The 21,725-nt window shown below is 45.4% G+C and overlaps 1 protein-coding gene across 1 annotated transcript in view; it reads left to right on the top strand.

Annotated features, from left to right (window-relative positions):
• The window catches only part of inpp5a (inositol polyphosphate-5-phosphatase A), a 169,009-nt gene that overhangs the window by 77,484 nt on the left and 69,800 nt on the right, over positions 1 to 21,725 (top strand). The gene's annotated exons all lie outside the window — the stretch shown is intronic.

Genomic DNA, 21,725 nt, shown 5'->3' with positions numbered 1-21,725 from the left:
AACCAGGGAAATTCTGGGACTAGAAATAAGGCATTTTTGACTTGAAATAAGACAAATAATCTTTAAATTAATTAATTAATTAATTAATTAATCTTTAAAAAAGATTTTGCGTTTTTACAGTGTAATAAAACTAAATTCTTGACAAATTCTTCTGACCACAGAATCTTCTTCCAGTTCCTGGCTGTCCAGTTCTTGTGTACCTGGGTCCAACGACGCCAGGCTAGCCTCAGTCTCTCATTGATCAGGGGCTTCTTGATAGCCTTGTAGGACCTTAAGCCATGATCTAAAAGTCGGCCACGTACAGTGCGGGTGGAACACTGGACACCAGTTTGGTTTGACCACTGCTGCTGAAGCTCCTGTGATGTCATTCGGTGGTTTTGCCTGTACATGCGGATCAGGATGCGGTCATTTCTTGCTGAAGAAACCCTTGGACGCCCAGATCTTGGTTTGTCTTCCAAGCTGTTGGTTCGTCTGTATTTCTGCAGAGTGGATCCAACTGCTGAAGGACTGCATCTGCACTTCCTGGCTATCTGGCGGCAGCTGTACCCTTCCTGGCTGAGAATCTTTATCTTCAGGCATGTTTCCTGCATTAGGTTCCTTGTTTTAGCCATTTTTGTGTCTGAAGAACTTTCAGATGTGCTGGCTTTATATAGACACGAAGCTTGGCAACAAAAAATGTGTCTTTTAATAAAAACAACGACCTTCATCACTGGCCAAAATGAACCAATTCTCAAAATTTCTTATGTATTTTTATGGAACCAATCAATTTTTATTTTTTTTAATGTCTTTTTTAGGATTTGTTGAGTATTTTGGCTGTGACTGGACTAAAAGAGATTGCACTTGAAGACCTAAGAGTGATTCTTAATGCAATATTTCACAAACGCATGGGGTGTCCGAAAACTTTTTTCCATCACTGTGCATGTGCATGCACTGTTTTGCATGCACACACATTCACCTGCCATTGCATTGACGCTCCACTGGATTACTGTTTCATCAATAACGCTTACTGCCATGGAAGCTGTCAGACAAGTTTATTCTAAATTGCCAGTTGAGCGTTTAAGTTGCAGGATAATCTTGACATTGAAAAATAACATAATCTTTACCATTTTTTTTTTTGGTAAAACTTACTTCCCGTGTCCTTCCGTACAGCCAAAGCAGCGTCTTAAACCCAGGGACCTCGGAGTGACAGAGCCTCACTGTTTGCATGTTTGTGTGTGTAACAGTGTTCAGATTAGCGCGGGTGATGTGTGTGTCGGGGCGTCAGGGGAGGCATTGTTAAATGGCTCCAGGCATCTCTTTAAAGGCCCCTTTATTAACATGAGTGTCAGTGCACAGCTTATCTGTCTATGCAACAGATTAAGCCCCGAGGAACATGATCATATTTCAGCTCCTCTCAGCCCGCCGGCTCGCGGCGCACACAGGCCGTCCGGCTACTTGTTAGACACACGGCTCTCTTTATGCCTGTTGGCTTTAAAAGCTTTACGCCTGTTAGCTCTCACCGCTTTGCAGTCTGCTGAGAACGGCGGCGGCCAAATATGTAAAAGTCTTTGGGGCCAACATCTGATCGAGCCTTTGGCTTGCCAGTGTTTTAGAAAATAATTGGCTCTGGAGGGAAATCTGTGCAAGGAAGGAGTTTTATTATTAAGTTACCCACTATCACACATGAGTTTCTGGTCAGTTTGTATTTAATTTAGTAGAGGTTATTTCAGGCATGATTTTTTTTTTTTTTTGTTTTGTCCTTTTTTCTCTCTCATTTAGCCCCTTCCAGTGTCCGTTATTAATGAATTTTTTTCGATATTTTCTATTAGATTCAAACATTCATATCTTGAGTTTTTAATGTAATTTTTTCATCATCTTTAATAGCGTTTCGGTTATTGTTTGATATTTGCCTTTCATGTTCAGATTCTTATTTAAAACTAAAAGTCAAGGCTTATTTTCATCATGCTTCGCCTCGCCGGTGTAAAATGTTTTTTGTACGGCTCGTGGCGCCCTCTGTCTCTGAGTTTTGGGGTTTACGGGGACGCGGACGTTAAACTAAACGAGTGTTGGAAAGGGCTCAGCGGTGTTTGAACCCTGATAACCAGCAGAGTACGCCGCTATGGATTTGCTCACCTCCAGCCAACGAGCTCACCTCCCACACATCAGCATCCCAGAAACCTCCAGTGCGCCAGGTCAGATTGATCCGAATCCTTAGATTCCTCCTGGAGTGACGGTCGCCATTGATCACCAAGGAGATCTTGCGCCTCCCACCCGCACTCCACCCTCGATCCCCAACTTATCTCCAAACGAGCTGATAATTAATAATGGCTGGCTCCACAAACACTAGTCAACAGACACCATGATGGATCGGACCGCCTGGATGGGAACCAACGCAGCGCCGCAGTTTCTGGCCTCCTCCTCCTCCTCCTCCTCTCGCTGGCCGCCTGGAAGCCCCCGGGTGTCCATTACCCTGCATAATCAGGCATGCAGAGCAGCATCCACCTTGCTAATTAAATACTCACAGGTTGCCCTTGTTTTCAGCTGGGATGCGTTCTATCTGTTCACTATTGGCACGTGTTTAATAATTCATGGACGGCGCTCGGGTTTTTGGGCCCCGCTGAGCGGTGTCGCCGTCTGAGATGAATAGATTGGCGATGGATTCCGTTATTCGCGATCCTTTCGCCTTTTGAGCAAACATTCGCCTCATCGTCGGGAAAAACGGGTTCAGACAATCTCAACAGCATCGCAGAGTTATTCCTTCTCACGATAGCCGTCCGCTTTTGTGCCAGATGAGCTGGACGGCGGCGGACAGGCCACATCCATAACTGATCTATAACCCGCTGTGCTAATGGCGTCCTTTTAATCATTACACTTCCTCTTGCTCTGTCAACACGTGACGTGTTAGCCGCTAATTGTGAGAAATGGGCATTTCCTGTGCTGGGGGGGGGAAGTTCTGTTAGGCCAGACCAGCTGCTGGCTTCACGAAAAGGACTGGTGATGGTCTGTGTTAATGCTAAGTGTGGCATCAGCATTTAGAAAGGTATGTGGCGGGGTGTGTGTTAGAGAGATTGAGAGAGAGAGAGAGAGCTAACGGGAGAAAAAGAAAAATATCAGCTGCTCGCCTGGTTCTTAATGATATTAGGTCCTGTCTGGGCAGGGCGATGGTTAAGGTAGGAGTGTGTTTGTCAGCCTCGGTGTGGCCCCTAACCGCTGTGATTGGGTGTAATTGCTGAATCTGGTCTATGGGAAGCAGGGGGTCGCCGGCCATGGGCTGTGAGCTGGGCTTAATAAGAGCCAACAATGTGATCATTTCATTTCCTTTTCACTTACACACCACCTCACCTCACATGAGCGGGGGGACGCCAGCGCTGCCACATGCTGTCCCCCTCCACACACCGAGGCCAGGTTAACGTTAGACCCCATTTATTTCACCCTCAACTCTCACAATGACTCCAAATAGCCGATCAGGAGCGGAGAGAGGAGGGAGACAAAAATAATCCAATCACACAATTACTGCTGGGCTTCATTCTGTAGTTAAGTGCATTTTTATTGTGTAAGTTTTCTCTTCTTGCCCCCCCCCACCCTTTCCTACACTTCCACCGCTCTGTTTTTCCTGCCTCCCTCAGCAAGCGTTCCCTCCCTGCCACTTCTCATCTAATATGGCCATAATTGGGTTTGGTTCTCCAAATCAAATTTCACCAATTGGGTTATCCTCCTCTGAAATTGGAGAGGTCCCTGGGCTGGCATGGGTGGAGAGTTAATCTGCTTTTGTTAAGCCCTCCTCAGTGGCCGCGCCGGCAACACTGGGCCACGCCAGTTAAAGCGTTTGCCTGTCACTGTGGACACGCTCGTAATTTACCCCTCCCCCCCTCACCTTTTCCTTCTCAATACGCAGACACACTCACACACACACACACACACACACACATGCACGCTGCCATCCTCTGCCTCCCTCCCCGTGCAAATAATGACATTTGAATCGAGCATTAACAGGCTTAATTACTTTAAAATTGTCATTTTAATTTACACTGATATAGTATTGATCACACAAGCAGAGATTAAGGCCCTCAGTGGAGCGGTTGATGTGGAATTAAACAGGGCCGGGTCCTCCTGGGGCCCGCCTGGCCTGTCCTGCCGCAGCCAGAAGAGGAATGACATCCTCCCCCTAATGAACTGGCAGCATGCGCAGACATGAATTTCAGGCCCCGCTGGAGAAGGAGGGAAATAATGGGGTTTGGGGAGCCATGGCGGGTTATTCATTCACTGCCATGCACCAATTCTCCTGTGATTCATCCCAGGGCCCCCGGACCCCCGCTGCCTGTTTGCCTGCCACATTCTGCCTGCCTGACCTTTCCTCTGCCTAAGTGTATATATATATCCCCTCCCTCCGTCGGGAGCGCCTCGCCCCACGCCAGGTACCACGTACGGGGGGAGGCGGTGGGAGGTGGGAGGGAGGGAGAGGCAGCAGGGGTGAGACACCTACAGGGAGCCATCAGCCTCTAATCCAAACATCCCCCCTGCGGTGGAAGTGCCGGTCCGTGATTCTCCCTCTCATCCCGGCTCACCAGCCTGTCGGAAAGGAGAAGACACTTTCCCTGGGAATTGATCTCCTCGCCGGCGCCCGGTGTCACGTACAGCTGGTTAATATCAGGGGGAGAAATCATTACCTTAAATCCAAGCAATTTCTTCCCAGGTCGGGGGAAAGCCTGCCGTTCCAGCGGTGACTGGTGTGTTGTGGAGTAATTATAGCGGTAGAAACAACCTCTTGACATCTGTCTCCGATGAACAAACTCAAACACTCACCCTCCACACACAAGTGCCTTTAATGACCGGCTCCTTGATCGGATGAGGAGCCTGATGAGAATTACACCGGGGCCGTCTCTAAATCCACAGAGGAAGACTGTTCTGTTACTTTTGCCGTCCTAGAAATGAAACTGAGCGGGATTTATCCTGCCAGTGTTCTCTTGTGCAGAAGATGCTTTGTCACTTTTGCTTCTCCTGCACTAAATGATGCATAATAACAATGAATATAACATATTGTCCAACTCCATCATAAGTCTGGCTCACGCTTAGGGCCGTGAAGGCTAGTATTTTCCCTCATTGTTGGAGATATAACACCTCTAAACTCCAACAGCCACCTGTCTTAACAAGTCATTCTAAGATAAGATAAGATATTCCTTTATTAGTCCCACAGTGGGGAAATTTCAAGCATTACAGCAGCAAAGTGGATAGCAAAATATGAAGCAAATTTACAGTATAAACAGATAATAAATAGCAGCAAGCGATATAAACACTATAAACAAGGAATATAGAAAAAAATAGAAATATTATGGAATGGAATGTCTTTATTGTCATTGCAACGAGCACAACGAAATTTTTAACGAATATTAACGATTTAAGAAAATAACCTAAACCTGAGGAACAACCCGCTCCGACGGAGGTCCAGAGTTAGCGTGAAACCACTTAACCACTTGACACTTAAAATCCTAAAAACAAATCGGTCAGCTGGGTGAAAATATCAGTTTCAGTTTCAGACGTGTGATGCAGATGTCAAACCATTTTCTTTATTTGAAGTGTACTTGTCGCTGTGCTGCTTCCCTTGAAATAGTCCTAAGAATAATGGAGGTATGTCACCGTTTTTTTAAAAATCCTTGTGGTCTTCCATCACACTGCCTCCTCCAACACGACGCTGACCTCAGTCCCATGCTGTTCCCACCTGCACCCTAAAAGTTTTGTCCCGCTCGCACCCGCACCCCTGCCTTCCCGGCCGCTCTTATCAAGTCTCGTCCTGCGATGTCGTATCGTAATCAGAATGAGGCGAGCTTGCAAGATGAGTTCCAGTTGATGAATAACAAATGATAGTGAGTTGTAAATAACAGTGATTTAATTTGCTTTGTTGGGATTTCTTATAGTCTTGTGTAATGGATATGAAAGAGATAGAAAAATATTGTCTGTTCGCTATTAATTTTCCAGCTTACTTCATGGGAAAGGGGAATGGGAGCAGTGGATTCAGAGAGAGACAGCATCTCACAGCTGATCAATAGATCACCCACTTCCTCTCACAGCATGAGGAAATAGTACTGTTTTATGGTCGTTTGTTAGCCTAGACATCTGTCTGCACGTGAAAACATACAGATCCAAACTACAGATAAGATTATTGGAAATTATGTGGTAGTTTGTAACAACTGCAGCAATAGCCAAAGCAAGGCAGCATAATTATATTGATCCCCACAAATGTTATGGTTAGACGTATCCAGGTGTATCTGAATGTGCACCATGATTGGTGTTTATCGGTCTGAAAATATGGCTGCGTACACTCAGTGGCCACTTTATAAGGTCCACCTGCACAGCCTAATGCAGTCCAATGCAACGGCTCTGCCATGAATTCTACCTTAAGAAAGTTTATAATAGGTTTATAATGAGTGTAAATTTAATTATTATTGAGGTTGTAGTTTACAGAGGTGGACTGGACTACATTATATTGAGAGGTGTTTCTAATTTTTTGTCCTCCCTATTTGTATGCAATGAGGTGGGACAGAATATTGGAAACACCTCTTCGTATAATGCAGTCCATGCACTATGAGCTCAATGCCAAACATAGAAGTGAATGAACACCTCTGTTACCGTGACAACAAGAAAACCTGAGCATTATAGGCAGCAGGAAAGGAAACTTTACGGCACAACAGTTGGATTGGATTGTATTAGACTGTGCAGGTGTATCTAATAAAGTGGCCACTGATTGTGTATTGCTAAATTAGATATAATTCGACATTGGCCCCACCATACTTTGCAATGGATGTCATTTGAATTCAGGGCTTGAGAGACACGTTTTGCTGCAAGTCAGTTCAATTCTAGCCGTTTTCGGGAAGACAAAACCAGTCAGTGCAACCTGTGCTGCATGTCCTGGTCCGCTTTCCTATCTCCTGCTGGTCTCCACTGTGTGCTGTCAAAAAAAAAAAAAAAAAAAAATCAAATGTTATTGTAAAACAGCCAAAAGTCTTGATCTCTGAAACACTTTATGGAAGTAGGAATGCATTACAAGATCAGAAAATGATGGCTTTGTGGCAAAGTCAAACCAGGACTCCAGTCAGTGCTTGTCCTTGAGCAAGTTCACTACCAAAGCTTCCTAAAACCGCCCAAAGGTCCCGGCGCAGATTGAAAAAGAGGGGGGGTTTGTGTTTGTGAGGTCCGCGTTTCATTGCATTACCTATACCTGGATGTCGCGAGGTGGAAGCCATCCTCACGATGAAGGCTAACAAAACAACAGCTTTCTCCCCCTCGGCTGGCAACTGCCCATGATGGATATCGAGATGTCTCCAATACACATAATGGACTTGGCAAGGCCTGGGGTGGCTGGGCTCGGGCCTCCTACTCCACTCTGTCATCCAATCACCTTATTCTAATGCTTTTGCATTGTTTAGTCAACCAGCCGTCCATTTACATCAACCCATAACCACACAGCCACACCGCACAGGCACTTAATAGAATTAGCAGGTATTGTGCAGCACATTTTAAACACATAGGCCTACTTACTGACTGCACTCACTCATTCCACATCCCTCCCTTGGCCCATGATCCCTCGCTGCCTATCCGCAGACTTGCTGTCTGAGTAATGGCATCACAGGCTCTCTGTGTGATGCCGGTCTTTCCTCTTTTGACTGTCACTCTGAGCTCTGTGCCCATCGCCTCACGGACTCGTCTCGTTTAGATCTTTAACTCTATAGTCAATTTTGACAACGCTTTCCTGTTATATGCTGCATTTTAATAGCCCATAAAGTACATTTGTTCTACTATGAATACATTTTTTTTCTCCTGTGCTTCATTAGGAACAAGGACTGCATCTGTCATAATTTACTAATGTGATTTTCCTGAATGTTTTGCCTCTTTGTTTGCCTAGCCAGCATATAAATAGGCAACAAAAATGAAACAGCCACATGGCTGGGAATTTGGAGTCATAAGCCCCCCTTTTGCCCTTGACTGTTTTTTTTTTTTTTTTTTTTTTTTTTTTTTTTACTTTTCAAACATCAACACTTCAATGCCATCTTTTCAAAAACAAATTAGTCTCATATGCTTTCTCCCTTGTGATTATCAGAAAACAAATTAACATCAAATAGCCCCAAAATTGTTTTACTAACAATATTAAATGGGACACGTAACAGTTGATGCGCAGCGGCTCATCTGTGGGGTCAGAGGAAATGAGCAGTCCCTTTGTCCCGCATCCGCCACCCCGTGTTAAACTGTTACCCATAAAAAGAGCCACACACTCACAATGAGAGGGTGTGTCATGCCCGGTGCAATAATGAGAGCTTTCCTGCTTGTCCCGCTCCTTGGACAATTGATTTTTGTCAGGAAAATTAATACAGTCTCTCTGAGGTTCTGGAGGTCAGAGGCAGACGGGCCTCGGCAGATGAGGGGCGGTGCTGGGCGAAGGGAGAGGCAACAGCTGCCACAGGCCTGCCGCAGCCCGCCTGATGAAACCCGCGGTGGGTTTGGTTGAAGGCGGAGCGTCCCCCCGGTTTATGATGTATTGTCTCTCTGTTGTTGTCAAAACACACACCAAAATTCGTCTCCCGTGATTGTTGTTGCTTGGGAGGTTACGGTGCCGAGCAGATATATAGGTCCACTTATTGACTGCAGCCGCTCGCCACAGTGCCGGATCGTCTTTATGACCCGTGTTTTTATGATCTGTGTTCTTCATTTACCGTGTTTGCGGACGTTTGATCCCAAAGACAAATTCCCGTTTCATTTAAATGAGATATCACATCGAGTCTTAAATCATCCCGAAGTCGGCGAAACCTTAACTCATATTTCAATTTGAGCTCAAGCCGTTTACTGTGAGGTTTGCCCACAGTAAACATGATGACAAGCGGTCGAAACCTTTATCTGACCCTCCAGAGGATATCCAAATGGTGTCTTATAAAGGTATAAAGCAAAGCATAACCATATTTCAGTGAGTAATGCTTCCCAAGTGGGAACTAATCTCACACAAAGGTGGCCCAGTCAGCAGGGCCCAATGCACAAGTTCACGCCACAATAGTGCCCTGTGTGCGCCACTCCTTAGCTTATTACCGACTCATTAAAGAGCCCTCTAATTAGATTGGATGTTATGCTCTTTTAGTTAGATTCAGGCTCTTAATTTTAACTGCCTAATTACATTCCTTCGCTTTATGAGAAGCCTCTTTTCAACGCGATCCTCAGCCAACTGGAAGTTAAGGATTCCTCAGCAGGCCACTGAGCTGCTGCCTCCTGAACCCTTTTCTTCTCCGTGCTTCATCGCTGAGTACATCTTCATATGCTCTCATGATGCAGAGAACCTGTGTGGGAAGGTTGTGAACATAAACCGGTGAACTTGTGGGCAGGTGGGTCGCGAGCATCCATGAGAATCTCTCTCTGTATGTATGGCATAACGGAGGGCTTTCAGATGACATGGCGCCCGCCTTGGTGCCGCAGTGGCGTTTCTCAGTTCCTGGGCGACAGCGGCTGTCAACAGCTTGAATGCATCCCTTTTTTTTTTTTTTTTTTTTAAGGATTATTTTTGGGCATTAATTATCTTTTTTTATGAGATGGGCACAGTGGAGAGAGACAGGAAGGACCGGGTGGAGGGAGGGGCTGACATGCAGGAAAGGGCCCAGGCTGGACTCAAACACGAGACCTCCGTGATGAGCTCCCAGCCAAGTCCCCGACTGAACTTCTAAACACGAATCCTGCTCATTTCAGCCGAGCCCAAAGGAAATAGCTCATTTCTAATACTTTTCTGATTGGGAAGTCTTCATTTTACCACTAATACAGTGGTCCCTCGCTGTAACGCGGTTCACCTTTCGCGGCCTCGCAGTTTCGTGGATTTTTTTAGTGCAATTTTGCATGCTTTTTTTTTTTTTTTTTTTTTTTTTTTTTTTTTTTTTACAGCGCATTGTGTTCTGCGTCCTGATTGGCTAAGGCAGAGCCCGCGCATTGTGTTCTGCGTCCTGATTGGCTAAGGGACTGTAGACCATTGTCAATCAGTCTCCTCCGTGCCGTGTCTCCTGTACAGTACAGAATGCGTTCATTCTATAATACTGGACTTATTTTTCTACCAAGGTTTGAACTTTGAGAGTTTAAACAAGAGAGAAAAGTGAGAAAATGTTAATGCCTGTCTGAGAAAAGTGTATAAAGTGTGTAGTGAGGGGTTTTACAGCCTTAAAACATCTAGAATAATTGTAAAAAATAAAGCTGACTACTTTGGGGATTTCGCCTATTGCGGGTTATTTTTAGAACGTAACTCCCGCGATAAACGAGGGACCACTGTATATGACATCTGATTTATTGTGTGTTCAGATAATGCCGGCTTATTAGATTGCTACAGGCTGTGGATTTTATATGAGCTCAAGTTCTTGTATTGTCTTAAATACAGCTAACTGAAGCATTTTAAGTCTTAAAATCACTTTTAGAGGTCTTAACAATTGTCCGGTTTCATTATGCCTTAGCCTTAATTGTCTGGCTATAAATCAGTCCAGTCACACAGACCTAGATGAATTCTCATAGTAGTTTTCATTTTCATGTTTTTTTTGTTGTAAAGTAGGTGTCAGATTTCGCCCTCCGTAGCAACAACAAGGTCTTCAAAAGTCATAAATTTAACTTCTTGCAGGATCTTGCAGGTGGTTTCGGTGAAACAGACGCTCCTGACAGGCGAGACTCTCAGTATAGTTTTTGTTTTCTGCGTGTTCACCTTTGAATCTGTGCAAAAATGCTTATAATGGTAGGGAAAGCCCGGATTTTTTTTTTCATTATTTGCACCCGCATTCCGCATTTTACAGTCCATTCCCATGATCGAATTCTGCGATTCCGTCCGTGCTTTCTGCGTCGCCGAATCGCCCGGCTCTTCTGACTCTAGACACTAAAAGTTGCTGTGGTTTGGAGAAAAGAAACGACGCAAGAGACGAGACGAGACAGCTCACTCTGTCACATCAGCTCTGTTACTTTTACTCGAAACATTGCTGAGTTGACCTCGAGCCACGCCGCCGTTTCTCTTCACTTTGCTGTGTCTGTCGTGTACGGTGTGCAGCTTTCGTTTGTGCACAGTCAGTTTCCTGCTGGACTTTGTTACCGGGACAACAGCAAAGCCTACATGCATTCGGTTTTACACCTCATCCTTAAATATAAACCGCCGTAACACATACATGATTTCCTGCTCCAGTCGCACACGAGCTAATGAGATGCAACGCGGTGCCACCTGGTCATCTGTCGCGCTCACAGAGGCACGACCCAGGAGACTTGATGTGGACCTACGTGGGCCCCGCCAAATCCTCTTTTCCTTTTCTGCGTTTCTGAGGGCGTTGTGCACATACAGGAGAGCAGACGTGGGTTTGCTGCCACTCTTGCCCCTGGCACAGGACCTCCGCTCACTCCCGTCTTAAAGCTGCCTTTTAAGAGAGGCCACGGAAAAGGGCCGGATGCTGCGATTGTACGGATAAAAAAGAAACATCTGCGTAAGAAAAGTCCTCCGTTGTTCGCCCCCTTTTTTTTATTTATTATTATAATAATACAATAAGAGGGAAAAAAAAAAACCCATGACATAATTTCTTGTTATCTAAGAGGCTGGGGCTGCATTTACATTTGCTTTTCATGCAGCGTCCATGTGCTCTTAGGGGCGATGCACTGGAGTATAACTAAGCTAGCATGGAGGATATCCAACCATTTAAATCAAGCCTCTGGGAATTTTACATAACACATCATTGGCAAGCATTGGTTTTTACATAAAGACAAAGAGGGCCACAAAGAGCCACCGGACGGGCGTCTTAGCCTGAGACGAGCCGCTGCATGTGTTTTTGCAGACTCCTCTAAAGCTTCACGGTCCTGTGGTCACTGTTGTGCTCTGAGAACGCCTCTGCTCGTAGCCCAGACAGAACACGCACAGAAAGCTGCTTATTTTTTTATACATTGACGGGGAAAAAAATGATTTTTTTTTTTTTTTTTTTTTTTTTCCCTTGTCAGCTTGACCTCAAAATTGAACCTGTTCCTCTGACGGGGTAACTTCTCTGCCTGCCGGTTTGGGAGCGAGTCTCTCGAGCGGCCGGGGAGATGGTGACGGGGGGGGGGGGGAGCTGTCATACTTTTATAGATGTTTCACAAGATGGCTCATGATCTAGGCGATGTTGCCTCCGTTTAGGAAGACTTGTGTTTGTACTAAGGCGGGAGGAAGGGCTCTTGATGCCGAGAAATGAGGGAGCATCCTGATGAATTTCCCTCGCAAGTGACAAACAGATTCGGCGAAGATGCGGCAAACTAATATATTTCATTACGGGACTCGGCGATAGAGCTGTATCTCATTGGGCAGCCAAGGATGCCACTTTGTCACTGCAAGGCCACATGAGCCGGCCACAGGCAGCGTGGGACAGAGTCGACGCTGCCTCCGGACGCGGGCTGACGGATTGCCTTGTCGACTGACATCACAGCTCTGACAGCTATCCCAGCATCCTTTGGGAAAGTAGAGCTCAGTCAATACCCATTATTTGACATAAAAAGTTGCTATGTCACTCGTTATTCCAGCAGAGGTGCTGGTGTGTGTGTGTGCAGATGTGCTTTAAATCCATCCAAACTTTGAAAATGGTTACAAGTTTTAAAAAAAAAAGGCAACACATACCTGGCGGATAACTCTCGCAGTAAAACAAACTTTCAAAGCCAAACTTCCTCACAGCCTTTATTCGGCCCAGCAATCACTTAGACTGCTGCGGCTTCCATTCTCTCCTCAGCCTGTATGATCCTAATTCAATCTATTCTATCACAAATGAGGTCACATGAAAAGGCGCAATATTAAATCAGATAATAACATAGATTGATGAACAGTCCATGACAACATTAGCGGCCTTTCCAAAACGCAGAGTGGAAAAGAAAAAAAATCAATTGGCTCAAAGACCTGTCATTTGCATGGGCCTCTCCCCCTAATGGGAATACTTATACAGAGGGGGAATTACAAGTTGAAATATTCTTTTTGATTATTGGACATCCATAGCCAAATATGATTTACATTAATGAGCGTAAGTATATTAAAGGCATTTTATCCCCCAGCATCCGAAACAATTGAATAATGGTCCTGGCAGCCTCGCATTGGCCTGAGAAAAGAGGGAGAAGGTAATGTCACTTTAATTACTAATGGATATCTCAATTGTTCAGACTTTGATTTTTCATTTTTGGGAACAATCTAATAAGGCAAATATTCATCATCTCCATATCCCTTTTAAAAAAGATGATCTTGTTAAGTCCGGACAACGCAGCTATTTAAGGAAAGCGGCCGTTCGCCATGCCGGCCTCGGCGATCAGTGGATTATTTGAAGATAGCTTTCAAAAGATTATTTTTTCTGTCAAGGAAGACAAAAGGTGTCTTCATGCCCCGCTGCAAATGTCCGATAGAGTTAGGGTTGAGAAGTTGACCTTGTTTGTGAGGCTGTTTAATTTCCCTCAGAGCTGTGATTCCCCAGATGCCGCTCTTTGGTTTGTGCTTGTGTCTCAATGAGATCGATGCATTGTCTAATGTTTTGACCCCGGCTTTACTACAAAGCTAAGAGCAAGCTAAACGTCGCTGTGTGTGAAACCCTGGGCTGAATGTGGCAGACTGTTCAAACCACGATGCACTTCAATCAGAATCTGAAATTTAGATACTAAGATATGCTGTTTAATGGGCATATGAGCCTCTTGATGGTGTGAAAATACACTGATGCATATCTGCAAGTGAAATGAGGACACCTTGGATTTGAACAAACCTAATCAGCCCTGTTGCTTTTTCATTATCATTAGATATGTGCACCATTTTCTATATAAGCCCAATATAAGCTTCAGTAAACGTTGACTAAGCCAGCCTACCATCATTAGCAGGTCAGTTTTTGTGCATATAGTCCGAGGTAACCTGCCGCCACAGTCGTGCTGCGTTTAATGTGCAGGAGAAACGTCCTCAAACCTTCACCAGAGCTCTGTCCCAGTGAAATACCCCGCCGGTTTACGCCGTCCTCCCCTGCCACGCGATAGGCCGTTACCAAGCCTCGTCGAGAGGTCAACAGCAATACAGGCCCCACAGGTGTAATCCCATTTACTTTGATCCCCTGTTTTTATGTCCTCGTTAAAACCTGCTGAAATAGCAACACAGTATTAGTAAATATGCAGCTGGAATATATATGAGCATTAATCATTCTTTCCCGTTTTTATTGAACAGGCCACTGCTACCTTACTGGAAATTGGGCGCAGCGCAGAACTCGCACAGCGAATTGAATTGAGAATGTTAACCTTTGAATCGCGACCGGTGCGACGCGCCTCCGGTTCAAGGGTACAACAAAGTATTTCATCCAAATATGAAGCATTAAAATGTGCCGCACCTCGCTTGCTCTCTTCCTGTTTTATCAGAAGACATATTTTCAAACTGCCTGCCTGCTCTGAAAATGGAAATAAGGTGCTGTTACCGCGCACATCGGACGTTTTTTTAACAAAGTTATCAAAGTCTTCCATCTGGATTATGCTGAAGAGGCCAATGATGTGGTCTCGAGCGCAAAAAAAAAAAAAAAAATTAAACTAGCCAAGGCATTTTAAAGAGGCTCTTTGAAAGTCTGAGTCATATCATATATATACGCGTATTCACTTTTCTTTTTTTGTTGAATGTCATTGCTGTGATGGTTTTATTGCTTTAGACCCCTCCGCCGGGCAGGTTAGAGGAGCGACTGCACGACTGATGAGCATGGCAGGAAATTGGCAGATGGAAGCATCCATTTCACCGCTAATTAGGGGGTCCGGCAGCCCTCCGACTGACAGGGTTCAACTGGGCAATGTAGTGCCTGCCAGCTCCTATCCCGTGCGCTTTATAAAACGCTCTTTAATTCCCCGGCACAATATCATTAACTTTGTAAGTGGATGAACACAATGGACAAGCAATTTAATTAACTTCTACCATTGAATGTTGGAGGGGAGACTAAATGAAATTAATGCACAATATTTCCCAGGGAGGCAGCCAACCTTGGGAGTGGGTCTGGATTGTTGGCAGGTCAGGCGCTGCCATAGGTTTGGCCAATTATGCCTTGTTTAGACCCATCCATAATATTTTCTTCAAAAGAAAATAAAATCAGTGGTTTTGAGATCAATCACGACCGCATGTCACTCCGCATTCGGGGAGATTTTAGAATAATGAAGAGGAAGCTCGGACGCGCCGTGTAGAAAGCCTGCAAAGTCTAAACACAGTTACCATACCAAATCCATACAGAACCCGGGCTTTACATTAAACAGGCAATCAATAGTGGGATGCATTTCCTTTTGGTTTCCGCAAAATACACAGCACGCCGGTGGTTTCCCCGCCGCTTACGCTGATATCTCGGTTTTACGCTAATTGAAAGCAATATTAAGAGGCATCGCCGAGAAACCAAAAGCCTCGTCAAGCCGTTCAAATTCCAAAGCGTCTGTGAAAACACGGCATTTCGGCGTTGAGCGCGTTCGAACAGTCCCAGTCAAAATGAGGTTCAGGTGGTCTGCGTGGAAATTGGAGTGATGAATCAGCCGCGCCTGGTTCAGCCTGCAGAGAATCAATGCTCGCCCTGCTTTGTCATGTAAACCAATTATTTGCGTGCAAGGTTTGTTTGTGAAGTCCCTCATGTGGGCCAGTGGGGCGATCTTAATGGAATAAGCCTTATCTTAAATCTCAATTACCATGTAATATATAGGTAAATTCAGGTTAGCCTGTTTCCTTTTATTGCATATTTAAACAGCACACCCCCCACCTATCCCCCCCCTCCCACCTCCACCCTGAGACAAGGGCTCCTTCAGGACATGACGGATGGCTCCAACACCCGGGCCGCTTTCAAATCAGAGGAAGTGACAGAAGAAGTTTTAATGAGAGTTTTGTCTGTGTATCCAGTCAGGCCTTCCAGGCAGCCGATGAATAATAGACACTGTGGCTCAATACTCTGAATACTCAATCAATGGCACTGGGAGAGGGCCTTGGCAAACACATATGGCAGCCCGGGGGTGGGCGGCGGGCCGGGGAGGGGTGGAAAATACTAAGGCTTCCCGATCTGTATCTCTGAGCTGAAAAGCAAGCCGTCTCTATTGACGCCGCTCACTTGTCTTTTTGTGGGGTGTTTTCCTTGCCGGGGATGACAAACAGGCTGTTTGTGCAGTATTGGAGATTTGTGCAGAGAGGCTCCTGTGAAGGTGCTCTGCTCGCCCCTGATCCTGAATATCAAGTGGTCCCCTGCTGGAGCCTGCGGGCCGATTTGGACACGGGCGGCTGCAAGCTTTTGAAATAAAAATGTAGAACCTCACATTCGATTAGTGCCGTAGCCACACACACACACACACACACACACACACACAGGCGCCGCTGTTTCATTGTCCGTTAAAGGATTTGTGTTTGAGAGTTTGATATAGAGTATGTTTAGATGTCGGTTGGTGTGGTGACTAATGAGCGTATTATGTAGCTATTAGTCAGAGCCTGTGCCTCCTGCTGTAAACTGTTGTGACATAGCATGTGTTCCTGATGTATGGAAATACCATGTCTTCATGACACCATATCTGATTGACCTTTAGATAAGACTGTTTGTGTGTCTGTGTCTGTGTGTGTGCATGTGTGAGTTTGCGCCATTGTTTGTTACGATGGTGTGCCCGAGTGTGCGAGTCGCCTCCACTCGTGATTTGACAGATGAGGGGACTCCGGGGAATTCTGTGCCATGAGATATAAACTGGAAAGCAGCCCATTTGGTCTCTGCTGTCTGGAAGGCAAAATGCCATAGAAACCCCGTGGAGAAATGCCTCCGAGCTTTCTGCAACAAGCCTAAGCGCCTGCACACACAGCTGACCCTGGCCACAGAGTAAATATCCCTTTGAAGGAAGTGAGTGCCGCTGCAAACTGTCTGCCTGATGCTTCTGCATTCAGGGCTGCAGAGGCTCCGTTCAGAAGCCGGTGAAAGTTCAAATGGTGCAGGAAATTGTACAAACTGGAAAACTCGGCGGCGCAGCAGAGCTATACATTGATATTATATCAATATTGTGATATGAGACTTAGATATCATCTGGGATTTTGAATACTGTGATATCATTGTTCATATAGTATTTTTCTACATTCCTTGTTTATGATGTTTATATTGCTCTTTGGTACTTATTATCTGTTTATAGTGTAAATTATGTTTCATATTTTGCTATCCACTTTGCTGCTGTAATACGTGAAATTTCCCCACCGTGGGACTAATAAAGGAATATCTTATCTTATATCTTATATCTTATCTTATCTTATCATCATATGGCATAAGTGTTGTCTTTTAAAGGTTTTAAAGGCTGTGTTACATTAGCCTCTTAGGACCTGGCGTACACATGCGTGGACATCACATTTTGGGTTATATTACTGTAGTAGCTAATTCTGCTTACCTGGGGCCGTCTGGCCGCGTATGTGGACCCTTACACCACCTACCGCTACTTGTTTTATATTTTGTTACGAGCAAAAATGTTGTTACTTCATTTTGGTTTTTTTGCACTGTGATATTCAAAACACGTTCAAAAATATGCTTGTATGTGTTATTAATGCAAGACGAAGCAGTCGGGACAAAAACTGCAATGTTCAGGGTGGAAATAAAGACTTTTGCACGGCGACTTTATTGTGTTTTAAGGAAATTGAGAACCAGTATCCACATATTTGGACATCATTTGTCTCTAAAACTATACCATGTAAAAAGACAATGCTTAGTTTTTATACTCATCAGGGTCCAATAAGCCAAAATAGAATCATATGCATATCAAACAAGAGCTCGGGTCTTGAGAGGTTAAACGGATGCAATTTTCTGAACTTATTCGACTGTTTTAGCCGTTCAGTTATTTGCCTCCACCTGCTTGATCATCAAATCTACATAACACATAATGATCATGCAGGCAGAGCGGTTGTCTGGTAATCAGAAGGTTCCCGGTTCGATCCCCGGCTCCTCCAGAGAATGTGTTGAAGTGTCCTTGAGCAAGACAAGAACCTCTCAGTATTGTCACAATAGCAGCATTGAGGTATTCTGTAAAAACATCATGGTGTTGATTTTGTCCATATTACTCAGCCACAATGACTTAAAGGAGAAAAAAATGAATATTTCCCTTTTCTGTCGGACACAATTAACTGCTGTAGAGGAATGATGGTATTTCTGGATGAAGGCCGTTTTTCAAGTTAAAGCATCGGACACAGGCGCTCATCACTCTGCCCCACAAACTCATAAGCCTGCAGTGTGCGCGCGGCTTGGGGACGGCGCACTATTACCCTCTGAAGTTGTACAGTGACACTGTGATGACACTGGAGTGTGTGTGTGTCAGCTCTCCCGGGACCGGCCGCTCTCCCTTAGCGCAGATTGGAGGTGAGACCTTGCAGAAAAATTATTACTTTTATGTTTGCTTTATGGCTCATTTTTCACGCTAAACGCAGAAAATCCATTCGGAGGTCACAGAATCCCCGCTTCCTTCCGGCCGGCAGAACTCATTTTTGTAGCCCCCGGTATCGATAAAGCATTCAGCGGAGCAAAGTATGCAGCCTATGTACTGCAGCTCTCAAGTCTCTATTTTCCACCAGCCAGTCTATTGGGACTTGTTCAGCCCGTATCTGCTGGGGTTTTGGAAATGTCAACTACACACGTGCACAAACGCACTCACGCGCACACACACACACACACACACACACTCAGACACACACCAGAGAGCAAGCAGAGCCGCCTTTGTGTCAGCGTGCCCTTATCTCCGAGCAGCATGGCCGATACAACCCGTGATAAGAGATAGCATTGCCAGAATGAGTCATAAAACCTCGGCTTTTATGGCGTGGTTATTGTCTTTCTGTCTACAATTATGGTGATTACTCATTTCCCCTTACCCCCCCCCCCACGGCCCTTGTGGTGCACTTAATAGACTGCATTTTACTAATGGAAAATTAAGTAGCAGCCGTGGCAGTGGGGTTTATAAATATGTAAAATATACTTTTAATTATTTCAAGTGAATCTGGCAGCTAATCAATAAAGTGGGACGTGACAAACATACGCTTGACACAGGCCATTGTAAAGCTACTGGTAAAAGATAAGCACGGCCTGTCAGCGCAGTCCGGCCCTAATGAATATTTTGTGCCTGTCATGCGGGGAGACAAATGGATTAATTGCGCCTCCGCTAATATAATAGGTTCTTCATGAACAGTGCGGAGGAGAGGAGAGGAGCGAGAGCGCGGCAGCTGCTAGGTTTTGAACCCCGACGTCAAATAAATATTTATTAGGGCGGGGGGTTAAGGAGGTTTTTTTCGATTACACAGATAGCCACTTAGGCCCAGTTGTTTATCATTTATTTGAAAGTTGATTAGGGATGATTTGTTTTGAAGTCGTATTCATTTTGTTTTGGGTTTTCTTGCTCGCCGGGGGGTCTGCCGAGGTGGTCTGTGTGGTCACTGCAGGGGAAGAAGTGAATATTAGGAATTTCAATGACCACACACACACATATTTTTAGTGCATAGGGGCAAAAAAATCTACTGCAAATCTACCTTTTCAAGTTAGATTACTTTAATTAATCTTAAAAAAAAGAAAGTTTAAGTAAAGAAATGTACTATTTTGATTCATACAGGTGAGTGGGAAACCATGCACAAAGGAAAATGTGTGATTTCATTTAAATGTCGCTGTTGGCAGCTTTTCAAATTCATTTCTAACAGGCTGACATGTGTCTTTAAGCTGTTTTTTTTCCTCCATCCATAATTTTTGTTTGTCATATTTCAGCACAGTTATTTTATTCAGTGCCCGCTGAAATATTTACACAAACAAAACAGTTAGCACGGTGGCACCGTTTTGACAAATCGCCCGGTTATTTCCCTGCCTCGCCCCCCGGTTTCCGATCCATCTCTGTCTCTCAGTCCGTCGCTGGCAGTTTAAGGTGAAAGCGAACATAAAAGCCGGGCGAGCACAAACAAGCGCGGGGGGCCTTCCTGGAAGCCGTCCTCTCGCGGCGGGAAGCGGTGACCTTGAGTCCCGCCTTCGCCCGACGCCGTCCCCCCTCGTTCTCCGGCGGAGCGAGGGAAGAATGAAGGTGGGAGGGGCTGGAGAAAGGGGGGGGGGGACGTGGCGTGGGTTTTGGTCACCGGCCGCCGTTCTCATCAATTAAATGTGCGACAGTGTTTTCCGTCGGCTGAACTTATATGTCAAGGAGATGGGCAGGACCTCATGTTTGTGCTTTTGACAAATCAGCAAATGTTTAATCTCAAGATGTGCCGGCGCTCATAAATAATGCAGAGAGGCCGGGCCGGGCCCAAACTCCTCTGTCCTAGCGTGTCGGAGAGGGGCGTCTGCGGCCCAGCCTCAATAGGAAAAACGCAGGAAAAGCCCTCAAGACTAAATCCTCCTCCTTGGCTGGACCCTTTTTTTTTTCTTCGCCGGCTGTCTCCTCCTCTTTTCGGCCACTTCCATCCTCATGCCCTCCTCGTCATCGCCCGCCATTCACGGGCGCCTCCGTTGTTCCCCCGTTGTGTTGTCATTTCATCACGGTCCGCCATATCAGCGTCATTCATGTCTCCCGCGCGCCCTCGCTCATTTTCTCCCTCCACTCACTTATGTTTTAACGCGGTCACTCTATTCTTCCCGCTCCGGAGTCATTCACCTCCCTCAGCCTCTGTCTCTCTCTCCATTCTCTTTATGCCGCAATGTATGAGAGGGGAGAAAGGAGAGTTGCGGTGCCAATGGCAGAATTATCCCCAGCCAGAGGTCTGCTATCTCAAAGACACAGGGGATTGAGCTTGAGCTTTGCCTTCGTTTGCCCTAAATGTAAAGAGGGCAACAGAAAGCAGTGTAGTGGACTGTGAACCGCATCAAATCCCCCTCTGCACGACTCTCACTTCTTCCCACACAGTTTGATTGGCTTGTCCACTGACTGGGAAAGTTTCCTGATTGTTCGCTGGGAAAATTAAGATTTTAAGCCTATTGAAGTTGATCTTTGCTCATTCAAAAGTCCATCTGAATGTGTCTTTTGAAAAGCCCAAATTGTTGATTCTCCACATTAGACGAGTCGGAGCGGAGAATAGGCCGCGGGGAGACTCTGGCGAGTGTACTGTACTGAAAGAGCAATGCACCTGTTGTTGTGTAGTCGATGGTGTGGAGGGCCTGCGGCTTCGCATTGAGCGGAGCGGTGGGAAGCGTGCTGCCGAGTGCGTTCGGCCCGTTGCCTCAATCAAGCGCTCTCGCATCGGGCCAGTCGCTCTCAAGATTGCAAGAGGCTGATGAGCAGTGTGCCTCCACCGGTTTGGGAGATATGGAAAGATTTTTGTAGATTTCAAACGTTTTTTGATGTTGGGATTTTTTCCTCGGTTCAGTTCTGAAGTTTCACAAAAAAAAAGTTGGGAAAGTTCCAAAATACTCTGGAGATTTCCTGTCATTTTAGATCCCCTGTCATCTTGCATCACTATCTTCATTGTAACAGAGAATAATCCTCATCCATGGACTCATATGCAGTGGCTAATAGGGGCTTGGGATTAGGAATATTTGTGTAAATGATATGCCACACCGACTAAAACCTTCAAATTCGGTCAAGAGCATCTCGGTGTGTCCTGCTGGTTCAGACGGACGTCCTCGGTTTGAATCTGGGGCCTTTTGTTGCACGTCATTCCCGTCCCCCTCTCTCTCTTTCTCTAATATTTCTTGTCCTTTTTCACTGTAAAACTGGCAAACAAGGGTGGAAACGCCCCCAAAAAAATGATAATCCGAAGAAATGAATGTCTTGAAAAAGTTACTAATTGTCAAAACTGCACTAAAACAAGTGTT

The sequence above is a fragment of the Myripristis murdjan genome, chromosome 15 (genome assembly GCF_902150065.1).
Source record: "Myripristis murdjan chromosome 15, fMyrMur1.1, whole genome shotgun sequence".
NCBI classification, from domain to species: domain Eukaryota; kingdom Metazoa; phylum Chordata; class Actinopteri; order Holocentriformes; family Holocentridae; genus Myripristis; species Myripristis murdjan.
Note: the sequence above shows the minus strand (reverse complement) of the source record. Positions and strands in the feature narration are given on the sequence as shown.